Raw genomic sequence first — 24,412 nt, forward strand, 5'->3', positions numbered from 1 at the left:
GAGACGCGCAGCTGCATTCTGAACTAACTGAAGCCGGTAAACAGAAGAGTGCTGGAGGCCCAAGTAGAGGGAGTTACAGTAGTCCAGTCTTGATGTGATAAATGTGTGTATAAGCTTTTCAAGGTCCTTTAGAGGAAGGAACGACTTTGCTTTGGATATCTGACATAACTGGTAAAAGCTGTTTTTTACCAGTGGAGACCTGTTTCTCAAGTTTAAAAGAGCTATCCAGGAACACTCCGAGGTTTCTTACAGTGAGCGAGAGATGGCTAGCAAGAGGACCTAGGGCATCAGCTAACTGGTCTGGCAGAATGTGACTATCAAAAACTATGATTTCGGTCTTATTCTCGTTCAGTGTAAGAAAATAATGTGATAACCAAATTTTAACTTCATGCAGACAGTTGAGCAGAGGTTGCAAAGAAGCAGACACATTGGATTTCAAAAGTGAGTAAATCTGGATATCATCGGCATAACAGTGAAAGGAGATGTTATATTTTTTTAAACATGAATCCCAACGGCATCACACTGAAAAAAAGGGATTGGCCAACTCTTGGATTTACGTAAGCATCTTGCGTGTATTTAACATAAGTGCCTCATGCTTTAAAGTTAAGTGTAACTATATAGTGTAGAAACTACATGATATGCAGAGAGGCTAGATTAAATTGTTCATATCATGTTCGAGTGAAGTAAGTCAATAACTTTCAGTCTCGTGCGCTTTGGATCGTGGTTTCAGGAAGGCATCCATCTCAGTCAAATCGAGCAGCCGCTTCTACTTTTTTTTGGTATACCAAAAAAAGTAAATTGGGTGGTTGTTACATTAAAAAAGTCTAACTTGTAATTTAAACACAATAATTTCATGTTTCTATGAATGTAATTAAATCATGAAGGATCTGTACAAAATTCAACAACTTAATTTGTCCTTTTGAGATGACATGATACAATCTAGTAAGAGTGGTTAGTTGCTGAACTCATGAAATTCACAAGATCGCACGAGATGTCAAACTGCAGGAAAATCACTGGAGTTATAAGAGGCAGACAACTACACACACACCACGTGTATGCTGTTGCTATTTATTGTGGTTTAACCTGTCAAGGACAAAAACGTACAAAAAAATTCTGCATCAAGCCTTGAAATCATAGCTTTCCTACTTTTGTTAAGTCTGGGTTGGTGGCATGGTGGTTAGTGCTGTTGCTTCACAGTAAGAAGATCCTGGGTTCAAATACACAATCTGGCTAGTTTGCACTGGTTTCTCTCTGGGTATTCTGGTTTCCTCCCACAGTTAAAAGTCATACAGTTGTTGGAGTCAGGTTAATTGGTGATTCTAAATTACCTGTCAATGTAAGTGCAAATGGTTGTTTGTGATAGACTGTGAGCTGTCCAGGGTGTACCCTGCTGTGTAACCTATCACTTCAGGGTTATTTCCCCCCTACAACCAGGAGGATGGTAGTTGTTTAGATCCATTCAATTTTCATGGTAACCAGACTCCAGACTTTGTTGAACATTATGTAATATGAAGACAACATGTAGTATTTAAGTGACCAAGTAGTATTGGGGTAAAAGTTATTGAATAGTGTTGAAATAAAATGACAAAATTGTGAAGGATTAAAATATTCCAAGAGCTCAACTTACTTCATCTAAACATGTTTCAATTGCGTTTTATGAACACAAAATGCACATGTTTATTGAATATGAAAAAGTTGTGTTGATTGAACTCAATTGTTTAAGTTTCTACCAAAGCAAAACATTTGTGTGCAACCAATGTCCACTATTGAATCAAGTAAATCCAACATGGCCTTTTTTTCAGTGCATGTACAAAGAGAAAAGAGCAGGACCAAGCACGGACCTTTGAGGCACACCACAATAAATAGGGGCAGAGGCCGAGGAGTGTTGCCCCATAGCAACAGAGAACGACCTCTCTGAGAGGTAAGATTTAAACCAGGATAAAACCGTACCTTTGAGACCAACAACATGTTCCAATCTTGATAGAAGAATGTTGTGGTTAACCGTGTCAAAAGCAGCAGTCAAGTCTAGTAAAACTAAAACCACGGAATAGCCAGAGTCAATGGTTAAAAGAAGATCATTAAAAACTCTAAGTAAGGCTGTCTCTGTGCTGTGGCGAGGTTTAAAACCAGACTGAAACTTTTCGTTAATACCATTTGCATCTAAAAAGGTCTGAAGTTGTTTTAGAACTACCTTTTCCAATATTTTGGATATAAAAGGGAGTTTGGAGATCGGCCTGTAGTTAGTGAGAGCATTAGGGTCAAGGTTTTTATTTTTCATAATAGGTTGCACAACAGCATGCTTAAAGACAGACGGTACACAACCTGATGACAATGATGCATTCAGTAGAAGTAAGATACAAGGATCTATAGTATGTAAAGCTTCCTTAAAGAAACGAGAAGGAAGAATATCGTGCGGGGAACGAGAGATTTTAAGATGATCAATTATATCTTTTAAAGCAGAATAAGACACTGGCTCAAACTGTTGAAAGACAGTCAAGCATTCAGAGACTGGAACTGGGTCTAAAACTGATGATGAATGAGATGGATGAGAAGCCCATAAAGCTGAGATTTTTTCAGAGAAATACTTTAAGAATTTATCACAAAAAGCAGGGGAGGGATCCCTACAAGTGATAGTGCAAGGGTTTATCACAGAGTTAAAAATATTAAAAAGGGCTCGAGGGTTGTGGGTATTAGTCATAATAACACCTTACCCTTTTCTCCCCAGTATCACAACAGTATGATTCCCAAAGTACGGCTCAATAAACAAACAAAGACTCTAAAGTCAGAACAGAAAGATACAGTTGGAATATTAAAGATTCATTATTGTGTTTTTATGATGCGTAGTAAACTACCCCCTCTTCTTCTTCTCTGTCTTGTTGCTGTTGTTGTGTTGTGTGTGTCTGTGTCTGTGTGTGTCTTAGAAGTAAAATTATACATTAACCATACTTACAAAAAACATTTTGAATTTCATTTAGAACTGAGATTCTAAGTTATAAGCAGAAATCTTATGCTCAGCCAGAAGCATGTTTCCCCACTTTCACAATGCTAAGGTGTCAAATCCACGACCTCAACAGATGGTTTGTTACACAGGGGTCAGAAGGGCAAGTCTCCCTTTACTGACACAGCCTCGTGCACTCTAAGATTTTTGAAGTTTTTGTGTACAATGGTTTACCCACAGACGTAACTTCCCTTTTTTGATATAGATCACTCCATCTGCATATTTCTTAAGAAATTAAGCATGCTGCATCTTTATTAAGCTTTTATTTATAAATGCCTACACAATGATAGACACTATGTGCTCTGTGACATTATGGTCTTCTACTTCTGCTTCCATTGGTTTGCATTTTAAACGCTCAACCTTTTAGGTTGTTATGAACGGCTTATATTTCTAACATTTTTTTTGTAATTTTCTGTATGATAGAATGACTTAAGATACGAGATATTTAAACAGTTATAAAGGACAGTTTGATGACCCATACTACTTTATGTGGCTCAAATATTTTAAGGATAATGTTTCTTAATGTAAAAGTGCAAAGAACTTTTGCAGAGGATACAACATTTTGGATACAGTTACCCCAGAACTTGTTGAACCTCCTCAGATCCTGTACTGTTATATCTATGAATGTAAGGTAAAACTTTCCACAGTACTCCCACTTAAGTAAGTAACCAAACACATAAATTCGCCCTTGCCAATAATCGACTGTTCCTTGAAAAAAGTAGCACAAACAGACGACTGACTCAGCAATGACCCAAGGCCGATATTCAAGCAGAAAAAAGTATTTTTTTTGTGCCTTTACAGATTAAAAAAAAAATATGTTCAATAATTCAACAAGACCCGCGCCTTCAACGCACATTCAAATTTTGGAACAGCCTCAACCATTGTTACCATTGTTTAATGGTTTCTAGCTGCTCTCAAAAGTCATTCCTGCTCTTTAATCATTTGCTGTTTTAGCTTTTTGGTAGTCGTTGAAATGGTTTTATGAGCTTTTAGTTGAGATTATCACATTTCTGTGGAAACCACACATGTCTATATTTAAATTACAGATCTGGAGGTACATGCCCCAGTACCAGTGGCATTGGGGTTCAATCAATCGAAACGCATTGTGGGAGATGTAGCTTACAGTCAACATGCGCTTTTAAGCAGCATACAGTGAACTTATTTTAAAACAATCTGGCACAATCTGGGGCCACAAAATGATATGGCAGGCCACATTATGTTTTTATTGACATATTACTTTGTAAAAAGCGTGTTGCTGCAGAATGTAGCTGTATAATCATAAATTAATGTTTTTATCTATAACATATCAAATTAATGTTAAAAAGTGTAGCTGGTCATTTACTGCAGGACACTATTATGGAGTGTGACAGAGAACAGTCGACTAAGACCATGATGAATGTTTCTACATCATCTGTAAAAGGCCTTTTATGCAGCACGTGTCTTGCTTACGGCCATACCATCCTGAACACGCCTGATTTTGTCTAATATCGGAAGCTAAGCAGGGTTGGGCCTGGGCAGTATTTGGATGGGAGACTGCCTGGGAATACCAAGTGCTCTAACTTTCTTTTTGAACTTCTACACACAAACTGCAGAGGACGCTGCTGCTCACTCATGGAAAACAGCATTAAATATATGTATACATATATATATATATATTAGGGATGGGTATGGAAACCCGGTTCTTGTTGAGAACCGGTTCCCACTGTTGCAATTCCTTGGAATTGTTTGCCATTTTTGCAAACGATTCCCTTATCGAGTTCAGTCGCCCCGAATGACGTCACCACGTTGCGGAGCATCATTTACCTGGCAGGGCGCCTAAGCGGCTCAAACGCTCAAAAGTTTGGTTATACTTTACGAGAACGGATGACAACAGGGCAACTTCCAATACTTGCAAAGTAGATATTTCATTTAAAGGAGGAAACACTACGAATATGCAAAAGCATTTGCTCACAAAACACACGATAGCCTTAAATGAATGTCGTGTTTTTAATTCCGCTCCGGACTCGTGAATCTCAACCCAGCAGCAGCGGTAACGTTTGCGCGTCCTCTCCCGTTAATGCGGCAGGTAAATAATCAACTAAGAGTGCATATTATGTTAGCGCGATCTGCCTTATTACAAAACCTGCCATTACTGTGCGTTTAGGTGACCATGATGAGACAGACAGAGTCTGGCTGGCTCAGATGCTGGCAGTTCTCGCTGCAGTCTACCGTTAGCGTCTCCTTTCAGGCCAGGATAGACGAATGTCACCGAGCAGTGACTAAGTTTGTGGTAAAAGGCTTGCACCGATTTTCGGTAAGTGAATGTGTTTAATTGTAGGCAGGGACATTACTGGATATTCTTGTGTAATTGCTACAGAATAATTTATGTTATACTTTGTTATTGCTACAGAAGAATATTTATTTTATTATTTTACATTTACAATTTTTTTTCCTGGGTACCCTGTGACACCCCATTGAAGAGCCGTAGGCTGTGGATCTCTTAAGAGCTCACTGTTGGGTTTGTAAGGCCATGTTACTCCTAAATTTCTATCTTGAGCAGACATGTCTGTGTGAGAGTTATTCAGGTTCAGTAAGAAGGTAATATGTCTGCAGAGTTTGTAATTCTTGTGAAGATATTGCTTGTACAATAATGAAAATCCTTCTTCTTCAGGAGAGTGTCTTTATATATTTGGTCATTTTGGGGCGATCCTTTATTTAGTAGTAAACCTAGTCGGGGATATATATCAGTTTACTTTCAGATATCAGCATTGTGATACCTGTGGATGAATGAATTTTTTTTTTGAAAGACTGGCTCATGTAAAATATCTGAAAGTATGACAAAGCTCTCCTGCCACACTTTATGTACACCTGAGCTTCACCATGAAGGCCTGTCTTTATTCACTTTATTCACCGAAATCCAGTTTTATAATGAATTCACAGTAATCACTGACACCTTCAGAGCATTACATTAATTAAAGACATCTTCTACACCTTCTCTTCCAGATGACCAACACATACTTCAACCACTGCAGGTTAACCAGCCACTCATCAGTAAAGCAAAAACTAAATTCACATGACTATAATTTTAAGAAGTATTAAATTATTCCAAGATTATTAAACAGTGAATCCAAACAACATCAAGTTAGTGTCGCTTTTATTAACGATCCTTCTTCATGAACACAAAGCTCCTCTGAGCAGATCCAAACAAGGCAAGAAAACTGTATGTTTCTTAGGCTATGTTCACACTGCAGGTCTTAATGCTCAATTCTGATTTTTTGATTAAATCTGATTTTTTTGTCTGCTTGTTCACACTAAAAATAAAATTTGACAGCAAACACGCAAAAGAAGATGTCACACACAACGCGCTCTGTTTAGACCCAGACCAAACAGTATTGTTTGACTGTTTCGGACTTTACGTTTCCCAATTTTGCTTTAAGTTGCAAAGTTATTTTGTTATTTACATATGGCCTAATAATTATCCTTATTGCTGTTTTAGAGAGGAGCGGTGTTTCAAAGGATAGTTGCAGGGTTTTGTCAGAATCTGCAGATTATCCAACGTTGTCTTCCAAGGAGTTTCACTAACATCTACACTGGATGGCCAGGAAGCGTTCATGATGTCTTCTCGGGCGCTTTTCCGGCGCTGATAATTGGCGTCTGTCTTGTGTCAGTGACGTAAAAGATGGATTTAATGCGACATGACCATTCAAACAGCAGTCGCTTTCTAAAACATCAGATGTGTATCGGATTCAGTTCCACATACGAAAGTGACCCAGATCGGATTTGAAAATATCGGATTTGTGCTGTTCACACTGTCATACCATGATTGGATATGGGTCGCATAGCGTCAAAAAAGTCGGATTTGATGCGCTTTCGCCTGCAGTGTGAAAGTAGCCTTAGACCAGGGGTGGCCAACCCGCGGCTTTCGAGCCGCATGCGGCTCTTTGCCTGGTTTCATGCGGCTCTTACGTTCATATCAAAGTTTGTGTTTGTGTTTTGGGGTTTTTTGTGTTGTTGTTTTAAAATGTGCGCGTTCGCTTCGCTTGAGTTCAATACGGTATTTTCATCAAATGTGCATGTGTGTGAGATGAAAATACCGCAAAGTTTCCCAGTAGGAGCAAGTTCGCCCTCAAAATGGCAGGGAAAAAATGCACAGCAAAAAGAAAATGTGAAGATGAACACAGGACGTTTTTAACAGAGTGGGAGAGTTTATATTTTTTTGTTGAACGCAATGGCAAGCCATTCTGCCTTATATGTCAGACGTCATTAGCGCATTTCAAAGCTTCAAATCTTCAGCGCCACTTCAGCTCACTCCATGCTAACATCGACCAGGAATTTCCAAAAGGGACTGAACTTTGCAAGCATGAGTTGGCCACTTTGAAAAGTCAGGCAGAAAAGCAGATACAGTTTTTCCAAAAATTTACGAAGCGGTCAGAGACCATAACGCTCGCATCCTATCAGCTGGCTTGGAACATTGCACGGGCTAAAAAGCCATACAATGAAGGGGAGTTTGTTAAAAAATGAAAACGACAAACTAAAACGCATGGTATCAGACGTCCAACTGTCCCGCCACACTGTTGAACACAGAATATCGGACATTAACACGGCTATTGAATCACAATTGCACTCTGACCTTCAAGCATGTGAGTATTTTAGTGTCGCATTGGATGAGAGTTGTGATATACAAGACAAGCCTCAGTTGGCAATATTTGCACGGTCTGTGTCAAACGATTGTGTGATCAAAGAAGAACTCCTGGATATTGTGCCATTAAAAGACAGAACCCGTGGCATAGATGTGAAAGAAACCATGATGGCTGCATTTGTTATATGGCTGCCGTGAAACTGTTTATGGAAGAGAAGGACAAGGACTATCCCGAGCTCTCGGACATCAAGTGGATTATGGATCTGGCCTTTTTGGTCGACATGCTGTGTCACTTGGACAGACTGAACCTGACCCTGCAGGGTAAGTTAAAAATGCTTCCTGACCTGGTGCAAAGTGTGTTTGCGTTTGTCAACAAACTGAAGCTGTTCAAGACACATATTCAAAAGGGAGATTTAACGCATTTTCCCACTCTGCTAAAAGCCAGCGGGCAAGTCGCCAGCGCTACCCTGAGTAAGCAAAGAGCCAGATATGCAACGCTGATTGAAAACTTGCACGAAAGCTTTGTGACCCGGTTCCATGACCTACAATTGAAAAGGCCACAGATTACGTTCCTCGTCGACCCATTTAATGCAGAGACCGGCTGTTTGAAAGTCCCGCTAGTCACAGATGAAGCTGCGGCTGAGTTGGAGATGATCGATCTTTGTGAGGAGGACCAATTGAAACCTGCTTTAAGGGAAGGGACCATTGAGTTCTGGAAAAGTGTGCCAATGAAAAAATACCCCAATGTCAAACGGGCTGCGCTTAAGATACTGACAATGTTTGGGTCAACATACGTCTGCAAGTCTGTGTTTTCTACCCTAAAACGTGAGAAATCAAAGCATCGATCTGTTCTGACTGACACTCATGTGAAAGAATTGCTTCGAGTGGCAACAACGGAATACAAGCCAGATTTGAAGAGGATTGTTCAAGGCAAGGAATGCCAGAAGTCCCACTAAACAACATGCATTGTAAAAGAAAAATGCTATTGTAGATTATTATATTTTTCTTTGTGGACTTGGTTGAACTGAGAGTTTGTGTGTGTGAGACAGTGCACACAATGTTCATTGTTGAAAATGACTGGCCTGTGGTTTTAGTACTGTAGGAGTCCATTTCTGTCATTATCATGTTGGTGTGTGACATTTACAATAAATCTGGCTGAGCAGAGATGTGTGTATTTTTTGTGCGTGTGTGTGTGAGAGAGAGAGGGAGGAAAGGATGGGTGATGTTCATGTGTGCCCATGCCTATAGATGTGGCTCTTTGCGGTAACACAGTAAAAAAAAGTGGCTCTTGGTCTCTGACTGGTTGGCCACCCCTGCCTTAGACACTGTGTCTGTTCATCTCTCTCCTCAGATTTTAAAACTGTGTTTGTCTGTCACAAAGCAATAAGTCACTGGTGCAACATCTAAGAAGCCTGGATATTACTGTGTCATATGAGGTCATTCAAAAAATCAAATCACTCCAATCAAACCAGTAAAAGTAATTATTTAGCCATGAGAGTTTTCTGCAGAAAAAGCTGCTTGCATAAACTCATTGTACTTTGGCAATATTTGTCTAATAATATAAATATTAGTGCTAACACTATGGAGGACCATAAGAGCCACGCGCATCGAAATAAAGAATTCTGTGCTTAAATAATGAATTGTAGAATAAATTCTGCATTTGTAAATTCATTTTTGAATTCCAATTTAATAAACTGATTTTTAAAATGCTTTTTAAAAACTTCATTTCAAAACCCTTTTTCAAATTGCACTTTAATAAAGTGATTTTCAAAATGCTTTTTAAAATGGTGATTCTACTTCTCATTTCAAAATCCATTTCCCTTTCCTGTTCGCTCAGGGATTAATTTTTGGACTTCATTTTAAAAATCCTGCTGCTATTGAAATTAGCCACACCGTGGGAATGTATGGGGCTCTCTGATTGGTTGGACAGACACAGGCCGTCTGCTTGGATTTTTCTAGCTCATAGCTTTGCCCTGCTAAGAAGCGTGTGTGCTTGTACAAAGGCCGTTCAGCCTCGGGATTTAGGATTTTAAATTCTGTGATATATACAGTAAATGATTTTCACAGCGGTCTTAAAGTAGTTAAATCACTGCTGATAGTCTGGTTGTTTATATTTTCACGTTTTTGTGTCTGTAGGGCTGTTTGATGACGATTTGGACTCCTCTGGGAGATGAGGACACACCCACATCTGTTCAATACTGCAGCCATGGATGGTGTTACGGCTCTGAGTCAGCTTTGGGCATCAGACGCACACACTGGAAAACCAGCACCTGGACTTCATGCAGGAGAGACGGCCTCAGTGATGATGGACTCTGCATCCTCTACTTTACCTCCTAATCTCTTTCTCCTTTAACACACAATTAAAATCATTCCAAAAGCGTGTAAACTTACTGAGGAAGTCTCTAACTTGTATACATTTGTACTTTTACTTGCTTTAGGAGTTATATTTAAGAAGAGTAAAGTTATTCACAAAAAGTCTTTATTCTTCTGTATTTATTCTTTTGTATTATGTACCACAGTCATACTGAACTTTACAGACCTGGTGAATTGGAAAAAAATCATCTATCTATCTATATATGTATGTATATGTATATATGTGCATATGTATATATGTGTATGTGTATATATATATGTATGTATATGTTTATATATATATGAATGAATCATTCAGCTTCAGCAGTATTTCTATTCATCTTATGAATTCCAGTTGTATAAAAGGCTCTGAGATTTTATGGCTATGTTCCACAATATTGTGTGGGGTGGAGTCGCAGGAAATTACGTAGGCAGAAGTTTGGGGTACAGCGCTGCTACTCCAGAAGGGGAGAGTGTCTTTCCGTTTTAGTTCTGTTTTACCTCGTCACGTAAGCTGTGTTCCTGGTTGCCATCCTTTCTGCCCTTTCTGTGTTAGGAGCCAGAGATGTAACATTGGTATTATTCGAGTCATATGTTATGTTATGTATATATTCAGATGGATGTGTTGGTTTATTTCATTTAATATTTTATGTTTATCTTAGTGGAGCTGTTGCTGTAAATATTTATATACTCATGGCAATTTGTTTGTTACTATAGACTGCTGTCAACACTGAGCATCTAGGTGGCAATAAAACAGCTGGCGGTGAAAATCCAGCAAAGTGGAAGCCTCTTGTCCTCCTTCCTGTATCCTGACCAATACACCATCTTGTTAGCTGCTGAACCTAAAAGAACTAGCCCTCACCGAATACTCCTAAACACCAGTCTAAAGTCAATTCACTGTTTGAGTTTTGGTCTTAAACTCCAGAGAATACCACCTGGTTCAACAATCTTTTATCTGATGATTGGCAAAACAGTTTTCTTCTGAGAGATGCTCCTGAGGCTGAAATTGAGCCCAAGAAGAAACAACAAAAGTTTAGTTCCTCTGGATTCTCCATGGAAAATTGTTTTATCACTCACTCAGGTGACTTCTCCAGTGTCACAGATGAGTGATGAATGTATCTCCCACTGGAAACCATTGTGTCCAGTTAAAGTCAATCAACTTTTTTAAGGAGAGTTGTTAGATGCTGTGCTCATGAGGACAATGGGTTTTAACTTGCAGCACAACACAAAGCTGCCATACTGGATCAATGATCAAAACACTTAATTGAGCAGAATTAAGTCAAAATGTAATATCCTCATATGACACATCACACATGACCCAGCATTGTTCTAAGAATGCAAACTTTCTTATTGGACGTTTCCACAGCTGCCAGAAAGGGACAGATTTCTGGCTGGTCTTAATGAGTGGTCGTTGCTCTCTCGTTTTCTCTGGAATTGCTGCACAGAGGATGTAACACCCATGATAAGCGCTGAGGTGTGTGTCCTTGTCAGGAATTAGCCATCCTCAGCTTTCAGGTTAGGAAAAGTGGAACCAGAAGATATTCAAATGCATCTCCTCACAGCTGCTGATGAATTCTACAAAAAACGAAGTTTGTTAAAAACATCTGCAGGTGAATCACCACTGATTTATCAGTGCCATCCATTTACTCAAAAATTACTGACAAGTGGACAACTAGAATATATAGTTTATAGTTTCAACAATGTACTGTAAGAAATGGAACTATATATGACAAATGTGGTGTGATGCTTGTGGAATTTTTAACAAGGACCCTACAAAACTTTACAGTACTCATGCTGCCCAACTTTTGACAGCTAGGTTTGCAGTTCCTGCTTTAAATGCATTCACTGTTAAGATTAAGAAATCTAAGTGATAAGAGGCCAGAAATGTTTGAACTAGCTTATGAACCTACATCACTGAGGCCGTCTCTCCTGCATGAAGTCCAGGTGCTGGTTTTCCAGTGTGTGCGTCTGATGGCACAAAGCTGACTCAGAGCCGTAACACCATCAATGGCTGCAGTATGGAACAGATGTGGGTGTGTCCTCATCTCTCAGAGGAGTCCAAATCATCATCAAACAGCCCTACAGACAGAAAAACATGAAAATATAAACAACCAGACTATCAGCAGTGATTTAACTACTTTACGTCCTCTGTGAAAATCATTTACAGTGTATATCACAGAATTTAAGGTCCGTAAAATCACAGCGCATACAGAGAAAAGTATTAAACTGAATCAATTTCAGCTTTTGTTTTTCATGATGTATATTGTATTAATAATTAAATTTCCCTTCTGTTTTTCTTTTCCTTCCTCTCTTTCTTTCTCCCTTTCCTATCCCCCAGTCATGTCTGTCCCATCTGTAACAACTGAAAATAAAGTAAATAATAACAACAAAGTTTGATCAAATGGACCAATACGGCAATGCCATGATGATCCATTTGGCAAAATAAATCCATTTGGTATCCTTGTTGGTCTTCAGACAACAATTCTGACGGCTAAAGAACCAAATGGGACAGGCAAAAAAAAAAAAAAAAAAAAATTAAATTTCATTATCTGTGTCTTTACCACACAGGTGTAGATACTGTAGGTTCAGTGACTGCTTAAATTGCACTGATTAGAATATACTGGACATTCAAAGCTAAGATTCAGCGCACTGTGTTAGAGGCTGGGATTTGATGAATTCATCATATATACAACCTTTGATCATCATTTATGTCCAGTTGAGAATGAATCTGTGCTCTCACATATTAAATGAACTGAATGAGAGAACTGACAGCTGTTATTTTAATCAGCCTGTCTCAGTTGTTTTAACTCTAAGTATCACAAAGTAATGTGGTAACATCTGGCCTGATGAGTTTACTGTCAGCATTTTAATCGCTAGTTTAAAGGCTGTAGGTTGCAGCCATTGCTCTAACACTATAAATGTAACAGGGCTCAGTGCTGGTTCTAACAGTCTGAGCTGCTTCCAGCTTTATTTGTGAAGAGCACAGCAGCTTACAAAACACGTAGCAAGCTCGTACAGCTGCGACGTAAAATTTTCATAAGCTAACATGACCTTAAAATAACAGGGTGCGGTGATGCTAGTGTTAGCCAGGTTAGCACGTTACCTTCAACAGGTGGTCAGACTGAGTAAACAGGCACTCAGTCAGAGGTTGGGCTCTCCGTTTCGCTGCAGGGTCCCTTCATTCTTCACATATCTGTGTTGAGCCGAGTGTAAATCCCGACGCTGAACGGCCTTTGTACAAGCACACACGCTTCTTAGTAGGGTGAAGCTATGAGCTAGTAAAATCCAGGCAGACAGCTTATGTGTGTCCAACCAATCAGAGAGCTCCTTACATCGCACGGTGTGGCTAATTTGAATAGCAGCAGGATTTTTAAAATGAAGTTGTTAATCCAACAACTAATCCAGCAGCTAATCCAAAAATTAATCCCTGAGCGAACAGGCAAGGGAAATGGATTTTGAAATGAGGAGTGGAATCGCCATTTTAAAAAGCATTTTGAAAATCACTTTATTAAAGTGCAATTCGAAAAAGGATTTGAAATGAAGGTTATTAAATTGGAATTCAAAAAAGGTTTTTGAAATGAAGTTTTTAAAAAGCATTTTAAAAATCAGTTTATTAAATTGGAATTCAAAAATGAATTTACAAATGGAGAATTTATTCTACAATTCATTATTTTAAGCACAGAATTCTTTATTCCGATGCGTATGGCTCTTGTGGTCCTCCATATAACACAGCTTTAAGTTTAAGTTTGAACCTGTTTTGCTTCAAAGAGCTGGCTAAATGATAAGGCACCTCTCTATAGATGAAGTTTAACAGCCTTGCAAACAGCTACACAAAGTGAATTTCCATATAAGACAGGAAAGAAAGAATAGGGTGTTACATGGATGGTGCACTCTGACAAACAAATTACTGCTTTTATTAAATTACAAATCTCGCAGTCTTGTTCACGAGTGACGTGAGAAGGGAAACGGGAGTTCACAGATGGATTGATGCTGCGGGTGCAGACGCAGACTGGAGACACTGTATAGATCTGTCGTGGTGAAGAGAGAGCTGAAAGTAAAAGAGAAGCTCTCGCTTTAACAGTCGATCTACGTCCTTACCTTCAGCCATGGTAACAAGGCTTGGGTAGTGACCTCTCTGTCAGAGGGAGGTGTGGCCTTCTCTGCTTAGGCTGCTGCCCCAGTGACCTGGCCACGGATAAGCGAAAGAAAATGGATGGAAGAATTAAATTACAAAACGAATTATTCTGAGTAATTCTTTTCCCCTCGTTGCACCACTTTCACTTACACTTCTCCTACCTGCCAAATGCCACTTTAACCTTTTGGATGTATTTGATATTCACTCCAATACTATAGCTTTAACTGCACTTAATTCTTATTCCACAATGCGTTTATGTTTCCCATTTTCAGTCACCACTCGAGTTTCAAAGCAGGAGAATCTTCAATAAAACCAAGACTGAAAAAATGTGAAAAAAAGCTTTTGTGAAACTTCTGAAGATGACATACATGTCAAGATTACTGAAAGGAAGTGTAATGCAGAAATGTCATGGAAGAAAATCTATAATGTTATAAGAATATCAATATATCCGTATATACTGAAGACTTCATAATCTACCAGATATGGACAACATTACATGACTTGATCTTGATTTTGTTATCTTTAAAATTATGGATATTTTACATATTAACTTGCATAGTGCAAGCTTTAATCGATTTCTGCTTAGATATAAATTCATTCAAACTGGTCAGATATGAAGATGCTGACCTTTCCTCTGGCAAATATATGAACTCACTGCAAACAATCTGACTTTTCAGAGAGTTTCCTACATTGAAGATCTTCCTCATTCAACCAACTCCTGCCAACAACTGTGGGTGTTCAAGGCAACCAATCACTCTTTGGCTAACTGAAAAAAAGAAGACGAGGTGAGACATCTTTGCTAGTTATTGTCTGGAGCAAAAGTATCATCTAATTTGTAGTTTTAAATATCTATTGTATTTTTTACTTTAATAGTTAAGCATGATTAACATTTAGGAAACACAAATAAACAAGTTAATAAATTAAATGAAATAATATCGCCAAAAATTGATTCTGTTCATTCGGACGTAGAGTTTACAGTGGGAGAAACGTTTTGCCACTCATTTAAGTGACTTCTTCAGTCTCAGCTGACTGCAGGTTTCCCCAATCTTATAAACAGTACATTTGCATAATGACTGAAAGCAGCCCACTGAAGGAACAATGGGCTGGGAGGTCAGTTCCTTCATCATGATTCTGCTAATTCTCATGACCATTGATTAATAACCACTGATCAATGGTCATGAGTACCATTCACAGAGAGTTGGGGAATGGCTGCAATCACAGCATTGTAAGATGGTAAAAGATGTACCCTTAGGCCCCCTCCTCGATTCAGAGATGGTCTTTCCCTTTTCACGTAAATGGCCTCCTTGACTCCGCGCTCAAACCAGCGTTCCTCCCTGTCCAGGATGTGTATATCCTCATCGTTGAAAGAGTGTCCACTGGCCTGTAGGTGTGACTAGACTGCAGAGTCCTGGCCTGACGAGGTGGCTCTTCTAGGTTGTGCCATCCTCTTCGCCAGAGGTCGTTTGGTTTCCCCAATGTATAAAACCTGGCAATCCTCCTGGCACTTAACAGCGTACACTATGCTACTCTGTTTGTGTCGGGGGACCCGATCCATGGGGTGGACCAATTTTTGGCGTGTTTTGGGGTTTAACAGCCACAGAGACCCGGTGTCACGGTTCTGGGTCCGTTGGACCCAGTATTTTGAGTTTGTTATATTTTGGTTTACTTTTGCATTATGGATTGTTTCTTATGTTTCTCTGACACTTTGTGTTTCAGTTATCTTGGTGTTTTGGATTTTCTCATTTTGTGGTGATGGTGGTGATGATGATTATTGTTATTGAGTTCCATGTTTCTGTTTATTGGTATTTAGGATTTGTGTTCTCATGTTTTGTGTGGGTTTAGTTCCATGTGTCATTTTCTGTCTGTCTCTCAGTGTCAGGTCTGCGTCTTGGTGTTGTGTTCTCATTTCCTGTTTTATTGTGAAGGTCCGCGTCTCATGTGAGTGTGTTCAGTTTTACCCCTGTCTCGTCTTGTTGATTATTCCCAGCTGTGTTCCCCACCTGTGTGTAATCTCCTTGTGTTTCTCTGTGTGTATTTAAGTCGCGTCTTCTGTGTTTGTAGTTGCTGGTCCGTCTGTGTATCCACCCTGCGTCATCTGTGTGTCTCCCTGCTGTCTCCCTGCTGTCTCCCTGCTGTCTCCCTGCTGTCTCCCTGCTGTCTCCCTGCTGTCTACCTGCTGTCTACCGTCATCCACCTCTGCTCGCCGTCTTTCATGTTCATGTTCAGGTTCCTCCTCCGTAGTTTAGTTGTTTCCAGTATAGTTTAGTTTGTCTCCGTTTGCCATGTTTTCCCCGTGCCGTGTATTCCAATAAACCACCTTCTCACCTTTACAAAGTGCCTGCATTTGGATCCTACTTCGTTATCTCTACACGGCTCATCTCACTCGCCGTGACAGTACGGACCAGCCAGCCATGGATCCAGCGGCATTCACCCCACCCACGGAGCTTCGAGGGCTTATAACGGACTCAGCTACAAAATTAATCAATCTGTGGCTAAAGCATGAGGGAGAAGCGTTTCTCTATGCTGTGGAGGACAAGCTACAACAGCTTATTTCCGGTTACCCCTGGTTATTGGACTCACTGCACCCGCTCGTACAGGATTTTCTTCGTCACGAGCTTCACCTTCACTCTCCCGCCGCTACCGCTCGCCCACTCGCTTCAATGGAGGACGTGCCGTCCGACCCGCCGGACGAGGAGTTTCCCGGCCCGTCGGAGCGGTCTCCAAGGAGGAAGCGACGTTCGCGCCGCCGGCGCGGCACTCCACAGCCGGATGTCGGGACATGTAAGCAGCCGGCTGTGGTGAGTAAAAGGGACACTTTTTCTGCTGCGTCACACTCTGTGACTGTTGTTTCTGGGGCAATTTTTTGTGTTTCGACTGAGGATAACAATGATTGCTCAATCTCACCTATGGCCGCAGTTTCTAAGACTGCCTGTTCTGAACCCTCGTTCCGAGTTTATGACCGTGTCCGCTCCGTTGTCCCATCCTCACTTCCATCCCAGTTAAATGCCCGGCCTGTAACACTGCCCGCAGTTCAGTCAGCAGCCCAGCTGCCCGCAGTTCAGTCAGCAGCCCAGCTGCCCGCAGTTCAGTCAGCAGCCCAGCTGCCCGCAGTTCAGTCAGCAGCCCAGCTGCCCGCAGTTCAGTCAGCAGCCCAGCTGCCCGCAGTTCAGTCAGCAGCCCAGCTGCCCGCAGTTCAGTCAGCAGCCCAGCTGCCCGCAGTTCAGTCAGCAGCCCAGCTGCCCGCAGTTCAGTCAGCAGCCCAGCTGCCCGCAGTTCAGTTAGCCATTCCATCACCTGTTACGCCTCCACTCCGATCATCTCCGTCCCCTGTAGGTCAATCCTTGGCCTCGCTACCTGCTGTCCAGTGGCCGCTAGCTCAGCTGTCTGCCCACTCATTCATTCAGCCGCCATCCTCACTGTTTTATTCCGAGCAGGGAACACACTTCACCACAACATCTGCTGGTTCTCTTAAGCTGGCCACCTCAGAGACGGTTACTTCCTCTAGGGCCTCCCCAGAGGCTGGGTGTCGCTCACCAGCTGACTCTGGACCCCTAGAGGTCAAGACGCCAGCGCCAGCAGTTTCACCGGGGAACTCACCAGAGCAGTCTCGGCTCTCAGCACCCCCTGAGAGCTCAAGTGAGTTCACCCGTCCGCCTCCGTCCTCTGCTGAGTGTATTGGGGAACACTTTCAGCCCTCTGAGGACTGCATCCCACTGTTGCTGCCTGAGTCTAGCCGCTGTGCTGCTCAGTTCCAGCCAGTGTCCACGTCGGCAGAGGTCTGCGTACCTGCTGCCTCAGTGTCTGTTTCCACTGGAGGGCCCGAGGAGCCCGTCCAGTCTCAAGCCACGTTAGCTGGGGGTTCAGGTGAACCCAGCCAGCATCCTGCCTCGTCAGCTGGAGGGCCTGAGGAGCCCAGCCAGCTTCAAGTGTCGTCAGCTGGGGGTTCGGGAGAACCCAGCCAGCTTCAAGTGTCGTCAGCTGGGGGTTCGGGAGAACCCAGCCAGCTTCAAGTGTCGTCAGCTGGGGGTTCAGGTGAACCCAGCCAGCCTCAAGTCACGTCTGCTGGAGGGCCCGAGTCGCCCGTCCGGCCTCAAGTCACGTCTGCTGGAGGGTCCGAGTCGCCCGTCCGGCTTCAAGTCACATCAGCTGGAGGGTCCGAGTCGCCCGTCCAGCCCCATGATTCGTCAGCTGGAGGTTCAGGAGAACCTAGCCAGTTTCCGGCCTCGTCGGCTGGAGGGCCCGAGGAGCCCGTCCAGCCAGCCGCAGCGTCATCCACGCCTGGTCCGGCCCCCGTGTCTTCATCCACGCCCGCAGCCGCAGCTTCATCCACGCCTGCAGCCGCAGCTTCATCATCGCCTGCAGCATCATCGCCTGCAGCCGTCTCGCTGCCGTCAGGTTCCGCAGCCGTCTCGCTGCCGTCAGGTTCCGCTTCTGCTCTGCCTTCGCCTGGTCCTGCCTCGTCAGACTCGTCCATTATCACCTCCGGAACTGTTTGCCCGTCGCCGCCGCTGCCGTGTGCACGGTCGGCCTCCGGAACTGTTTGTCCGTCGCCGCCGTTGCCGTGTGCATGGCCGGCCCCCTGACCTGTTTTGGCCTCTGTATGGCCGACCTCCGGGTCGACCCCCTGAACTGTTCATGGACTCTTGTTGAGCTCTAGTTTGGTTTTGGTTTTGATTTGTTTTCCTGTGTTCTTGAACTGTTTTCGTGTTTTTGGACTGCTTTGGATTCTTGTGCTCCTTGTTTTTTGTTTCGGACCCTCCGTCCTTGACCCCCTCCGCCCGCCCTGGTCTGGTGCTCTGTTTTGCTGTTCTGTTTTTTTTGTTTGGGGCTGTCGGGAGCCACCCCTTAGAGGGGGGGTACTGTCACGGTTCTGGGTCCGTTGGACCCAGTATTTTGAGTTTATTATATTTTGGTTTACTTTTGCATTATGGATTGTTTCTTATGTTTCTCTGACACTTTGTGTTTCAGTTATCTTGGTGTTTTGGATTTTCTCATTTTGTGGTGATGGTGGTGATGATGATTATTGTTATTGAGTTCCATGTTTCTGTTTATTGGTATTTAGGATTTGTGTTCTCATGTTTTGTGTGGGTTTAGTTCCATGTGTCATTTTCTGTCTGTCTCTCAGTGTCAGGTCTGCGTCTTGGTGTTGTGTTCTCATTTCCTGTTTTATTGTGAAGGTCCGCGTCTCATGTGAGTGTGTTCAGTTTTACCCCTGTCTCGTCTTGTTGATTATTCCCAGCTGTGTTCCCCACCTGTGTGTAATCTCCTTGTGTTTCTCTGTGTGTATTTAAGTCGCGTCTTCTGTGTTTGTAGTTGCTGGTCCGTCTGTGTATCCACCCTGCGTCATCTGTGTGTCTCCCTGCTGTCTCCCTGCTGTCTCCCTGCTGTCTCCCTGCTGTCTACCTGCTGTCTCCCTGCTGTCTCCCTGCTGTCTCCCTGCTGTCTCCCTGCTGTCTCCCTGCTGTCTCCCTGCTGTCTCCCTGCTGTCTCCCTGCTGTCTCCCTGCTGTCTACCTGCTGTCTACCTGCTGTCTACCTGCTGTCTACCTGCTGTCTACCGTCATCCACCTCTGCTCGCCGTCTTTCATGTTCATGTTCAGGTTCCTCCTCCGTAGTTTAGTTGTTTCCAGTATAGTTTAGTTTGTCTCCGTTTGCCATGTTTTCCCTGTGCCGTGTATTCCAATAAACCACCTTCTCACCTTTACAAAGTGCCTGCATTTGGATCCTACTTCGTTATCTCTACACGGCTCATCTCACTCGCCGTGACACCCGGTGTTTAGAAAAAAATGCGTCTCTACTGCTCTGATACTCCTGACACATACAGGATCACTGCAGGTTTTCGCTTAGGCGGCGGTTGTCCTTCTCTCCCGGATCGGCTGGAGCTTTCTTTTGGCAATTTGTACATGGAAGAAGTGGAAAAGAGGGCATTGCTATCCTACCATGGAACACCACCATGTGGATGACGCCTGGGTGAAAACCAAATCTCAGGACGTACCACATTTCACAGACCACATTAACTTGCTGGACCGAAACATCAAATTCACCAGGGAGAGTATGAAAAGTGGCAGGTTAGCCTTCTTAGACTGTGAGATTTCCATCAGTAATGGGGGACGTCTAAAAGCTGATGTGTACCGGAAACCTACGCATACGGATCAGTACTTAAGGTTTGACTCTCATCATCCACTGGAGCACAAACTGGGTGTCATCAGGACGATACAACACAGTGCGAACACCAACCCCACTGACACAGCGGCCAGGGAGGCAGAAGAACAGCACATAAAGAAGGCCCTGAGTAAATGTGGTTATCCCAGCTGGACATTTTGTCCAAAGAAGCACATTAAAAACTATATGAAACTTGGCTTTTATCAAGCATGTAATGACTTTATTTAATTAAGGTAGTCTTAGGTAGTCAGACTGAAGTTGATAGCATTTTGCAGATCTGTTTTCCTCGCTGTCTGACCCCATCAGTCTCATAAAGCATCATTTCTTATGCACCCTGGCGTGACAGTGGTTTCATGGCGCTACAGGTTACCTGAGCACATCAGACAGAAACTGTCGAAGTGCGAGGTCAGTTATAGTACGGTTGAAAACGACTGCTCGGCCATCCAGTGGGTGGTCGACCCCTCGTGCACAGCTCAGGAGTCGCTGACAGTCCCCTCTGAGGCCTTCCCCAAACTGCAGCCTAAATTCATGCTCAAGCCATCTGCCATTATCTACTAGAAATGCTGTCAAACCTAAAATGTCTCAGCTGGTGAAATTGCAATATAAACTGCTTTGAGGCAACTGTAGTTGTGAATTGAATTGAACAAGTAAAATTGGGATAATACCTTTACTTAAATTCATTATTAGTTCAACATTGACAAATAGTAGTTGACTAATATCAGGAGCCAAACAGAAAAAGAAAACTAAAAACAAACTAAACTAGTATTTCAGATGCTGAAAATAAACAATTACAGTTGTTTAAATTTTCTGTCAGCGAGTTAGGTCTGATACATGTAGTCAACCTAACGAATCAATATTACATGTATAAAGTACAGAACTGAAAATAAAACTAAAATATAAAAATGAACTGGTTCTTATATAAAACTTTTCTACTCTCTACAACTTGCCTCATTCAAGCAAGCACTTTTTTCTATGCTTTTTCTCTGTAAGTGCTTCTAACATTAATACACATTCATCCTCCCGATGGATGCATCGGAGAGCAACTTGGGGTTAGTATCTTACCCAAGGATATTTGGCATGCAGATTGGAGCAGATGGGGATTGAACCAGCAACTTTCTGATTAGTAGGTTTCCTGCTCTACCTGAGCTACAGATCCCAATTTGTGGTGCTTTGGAAACAACATGTTCTCATCCCAACACGTAACGATGCTATGTGACAAATCATCGGTATGTGTTTGGAGGCATGAGAGCCGTTTGGAATGAATCTATACACGTAAATGTGTTTTTTATTCTGATCATGAATCGCTTTGTAAAACACTACCTGATAAGGTTACGGTTAAACTTATGGTTAGAGTTAATGTTAGGGATAGGGCTGGAATGGACAGCTGGAGCCTCTGCTCCAAGTGTGTGTTACTGTCGCGAGCGGCATTCTGTTGTATTCAAATCTGGAGCGTCTCATAAGGATGCTGAAGGGTACCTTTCACGTTACTATGAAATACCTCAGGCCGTGACAAATTGTCTGTATGTTACGCGTTGGGAATAAGAACTGAGGGCAGCTGTATTTGGGCCTTTATTGGCTACAGAGATTCATAAGAGGTAGGGGTAAGGAAATGTGGCTTCCAGTAATTGTCCTGAACGTACACATGCGAAAACTTCTAAATCAGAAAAGAAGCATGAAAGTAATCTTAAAATGTGTATTGTGCATGTTACTCTGCTACAACTGGGATCATGTACCGCATAAAAAGACCAGATAGTCTATGTGATGTGGATGCTAGAGCTAAAGCCATGGTCAATATTTTACCATATAGTATTTTACTTTTGTTTTGCTTCAGCCAAACATAGAAAGAAAATAACAAACATTTTCTAATACATATGTCTTATGAGATTCCTTATGATCAAACTGAGACAAGACCACAGTCTGTGAGGACCTGAAGGCCCGAATCACAATAAGATGCTAGCACAAAACAAGTAATAAAAAGACAACATATGTTGATCAAATAGCGCTGCAGTCATTGTCTTCATACTGGTAGTGATGATGCAGTTCTGATAAATGCCTGTAACAGAAAGATTAACCATATATCGTGCTCAGTGGTGAAACTGCTTTGTAAGTTCCTTACAAACCATTTTATACTGATTAAAAAACAGAAATGAGAATGCTATATCTGAGCAGAGATAACCAACAGACAGCTGTGAAAGTAAGATATTCAAAGTCACTGAGCCAAAGACGCAGCTACAGAACTCATGACTCAAGACTCTGCAAAATATATCCTTTCAAGAAACAAAGTTAAAAATGAGTTTATTGTTCATTATGATTGTGAGCAGATATAATCTGACCAGTTTTTACATTTAGATCTTACATGATGTGTAAAGGATCACTCAGGCAGACAGAAGTCAGCATCGAGGCCTGTACTAATGTTTACTGAACTTATTTACAGTGAATCAACAATCCAAACACAATGACTGACACTAGTGACGGTCCTGATTCCACAGGGCAGTGACAGATCCAAACCACTTCACAGAGTCTTTAGAATTAATCCTGAACAGCTCACCACTTTCCAACATTGGCTTCTCCACAGGAATCTGCACACAGGAAAATAACTAATGATGGGACATACTGAACATTTGTGGAGAAACCCAGTACGTTTTTTATGAAGGACGTATCAAGGCTTGCTTATTTAAGAGCGAGTAATGTCTCTGACAAGAAAATTATTAGTCTTGCTGTTTCAGAAAGTGATTTGGGTGCTGGTGTGATTAATGACCATATATATACCATATAATATCTATGGCATAGGATACCTGCAAAATTTGCCTGCTCATGTTGGAGACTCACCTGTTTCACCTCTTTCTTTGTGTGTGCCAAGCAACTGGGGTACAACAACACCTAATCTATATAATCTAAGCAGAGGTGCATCTATCCAAATCTTTACAGGCTTTCTGTGGGAAGTGTTGGGGAGTAACAGAATACATGTACCGGCGTTACGTATTTAAAATACAAAATATGAGTAACTGTATTCCGTTACAGTTACCGTTTAAAAAGGTGGTATTCTGAATACAGTTACTTTGTTGAAATAAAGGGATTACACGGTGGTTTCATATGTTAGGCTATGAGCTCTCTATTTTTTGGTAATTCCACCCAAACAAAACTCACAATAAGAGCCTCTAATGCCTGGGTCTCAATCTCGCAGCCCATGTCACATCTACTTGGGGCTCGCATAATGACGTGAAGAAATATTCTTAAAAATTATTATTCAAAAAATTATTTAATATGAAGGCAATAGGCAAAGTGTTACAGGCATAGCCCTAAAGAATGTAGCCTCAGCCTTTCAATGCCTCTCTCTGTCTCTCGCTAGCAAAGTTGACCCAGACAGCTACGAGCCCGACGTATTAGCCAGAGGTCCCTTTACTACGGTTCGGAGCCGTGAACCCTTTTTATATACGTGTGTAATAGTTTTCTATATGAGATCGCTGCAAAAAGTGCAGCCATACCTAATGTCCACCCTACTGTTACTCATTTTACATTAGTATTTAACAATCTAGTTGGTATTGGTATGGCGAATAACCTTCAGTAAAAGTAATAAATCACACAGCAAAAGCACATTCATGTAGTTGTAAAAAGCACGATAATATATTAAGTAATCCAAAGCATTCAGAATATGTTACTCTCTGAGTAATATGACAGAATATGTTACAAAATACATTTTGGGGCATGTATTCTGTAATCTGTAGTGGAATACATTTTACAAGTAACCTTCCCAACACTGTCTGTGGGATACCCTTAAACCCCTGCCTTCTTAGTACCATGTGAAAGGGTTTTCTCCAGAGATGGAGAGTTATTACCCACAATAGAAGCCAGCTGAGTCCACTTATCAATACAGTTCTCTTATTGATTCTTATTGGGTTCTTATTGGCTCCACTTCCACAATCTCTAAGCAGCATATCGAAGGCATTACATTCTTGCAGATTAATTGCATGCTGTGGGTCAAATGTTTGTGCATGTTGGAGGCATCGCCCCTTCTTGTAGAGATCAGTGCTGGCGTTGTTAGTCACAAATGTAATGCATTACACATGTTACACAGGACACTGTTCTTAAAAGTATTGCAATGCATTACTTACTCATTAAATTACTTAAACTGATTACATTACTTTCGT

The 24,412-nt window shown here is 41.8% G+C and overlaps 1 pseudogene; it reads left to right on the forward strand.

Moving 5' to 3' along the window:
- Nucleotides 1-4,441: 4,441 nt before the first annotated feature.
- On the forward strand, nt 4,442-4,560 carry LOC120436542 (annotated as a pseudogene).
- Nucleotides 4,561-24,412: the final 19,852 nt, after the last annotated feature.

The sequence above is a fragment of the Oreochromis aureus genome, linkage group 23 (assembly GCF_013358895.1).
Source record: "Oreochromis aureus strain Israel breed Guangdong linkage group 23, ZZ_aureus, whole genome shotgun sequence".
Lineage (NCBI taxonomy): Eukaryota > Metazoa > Chordata > Actinopteri > Cichliformes > Cichlidae > Oreochromis > Oreochromis aureus.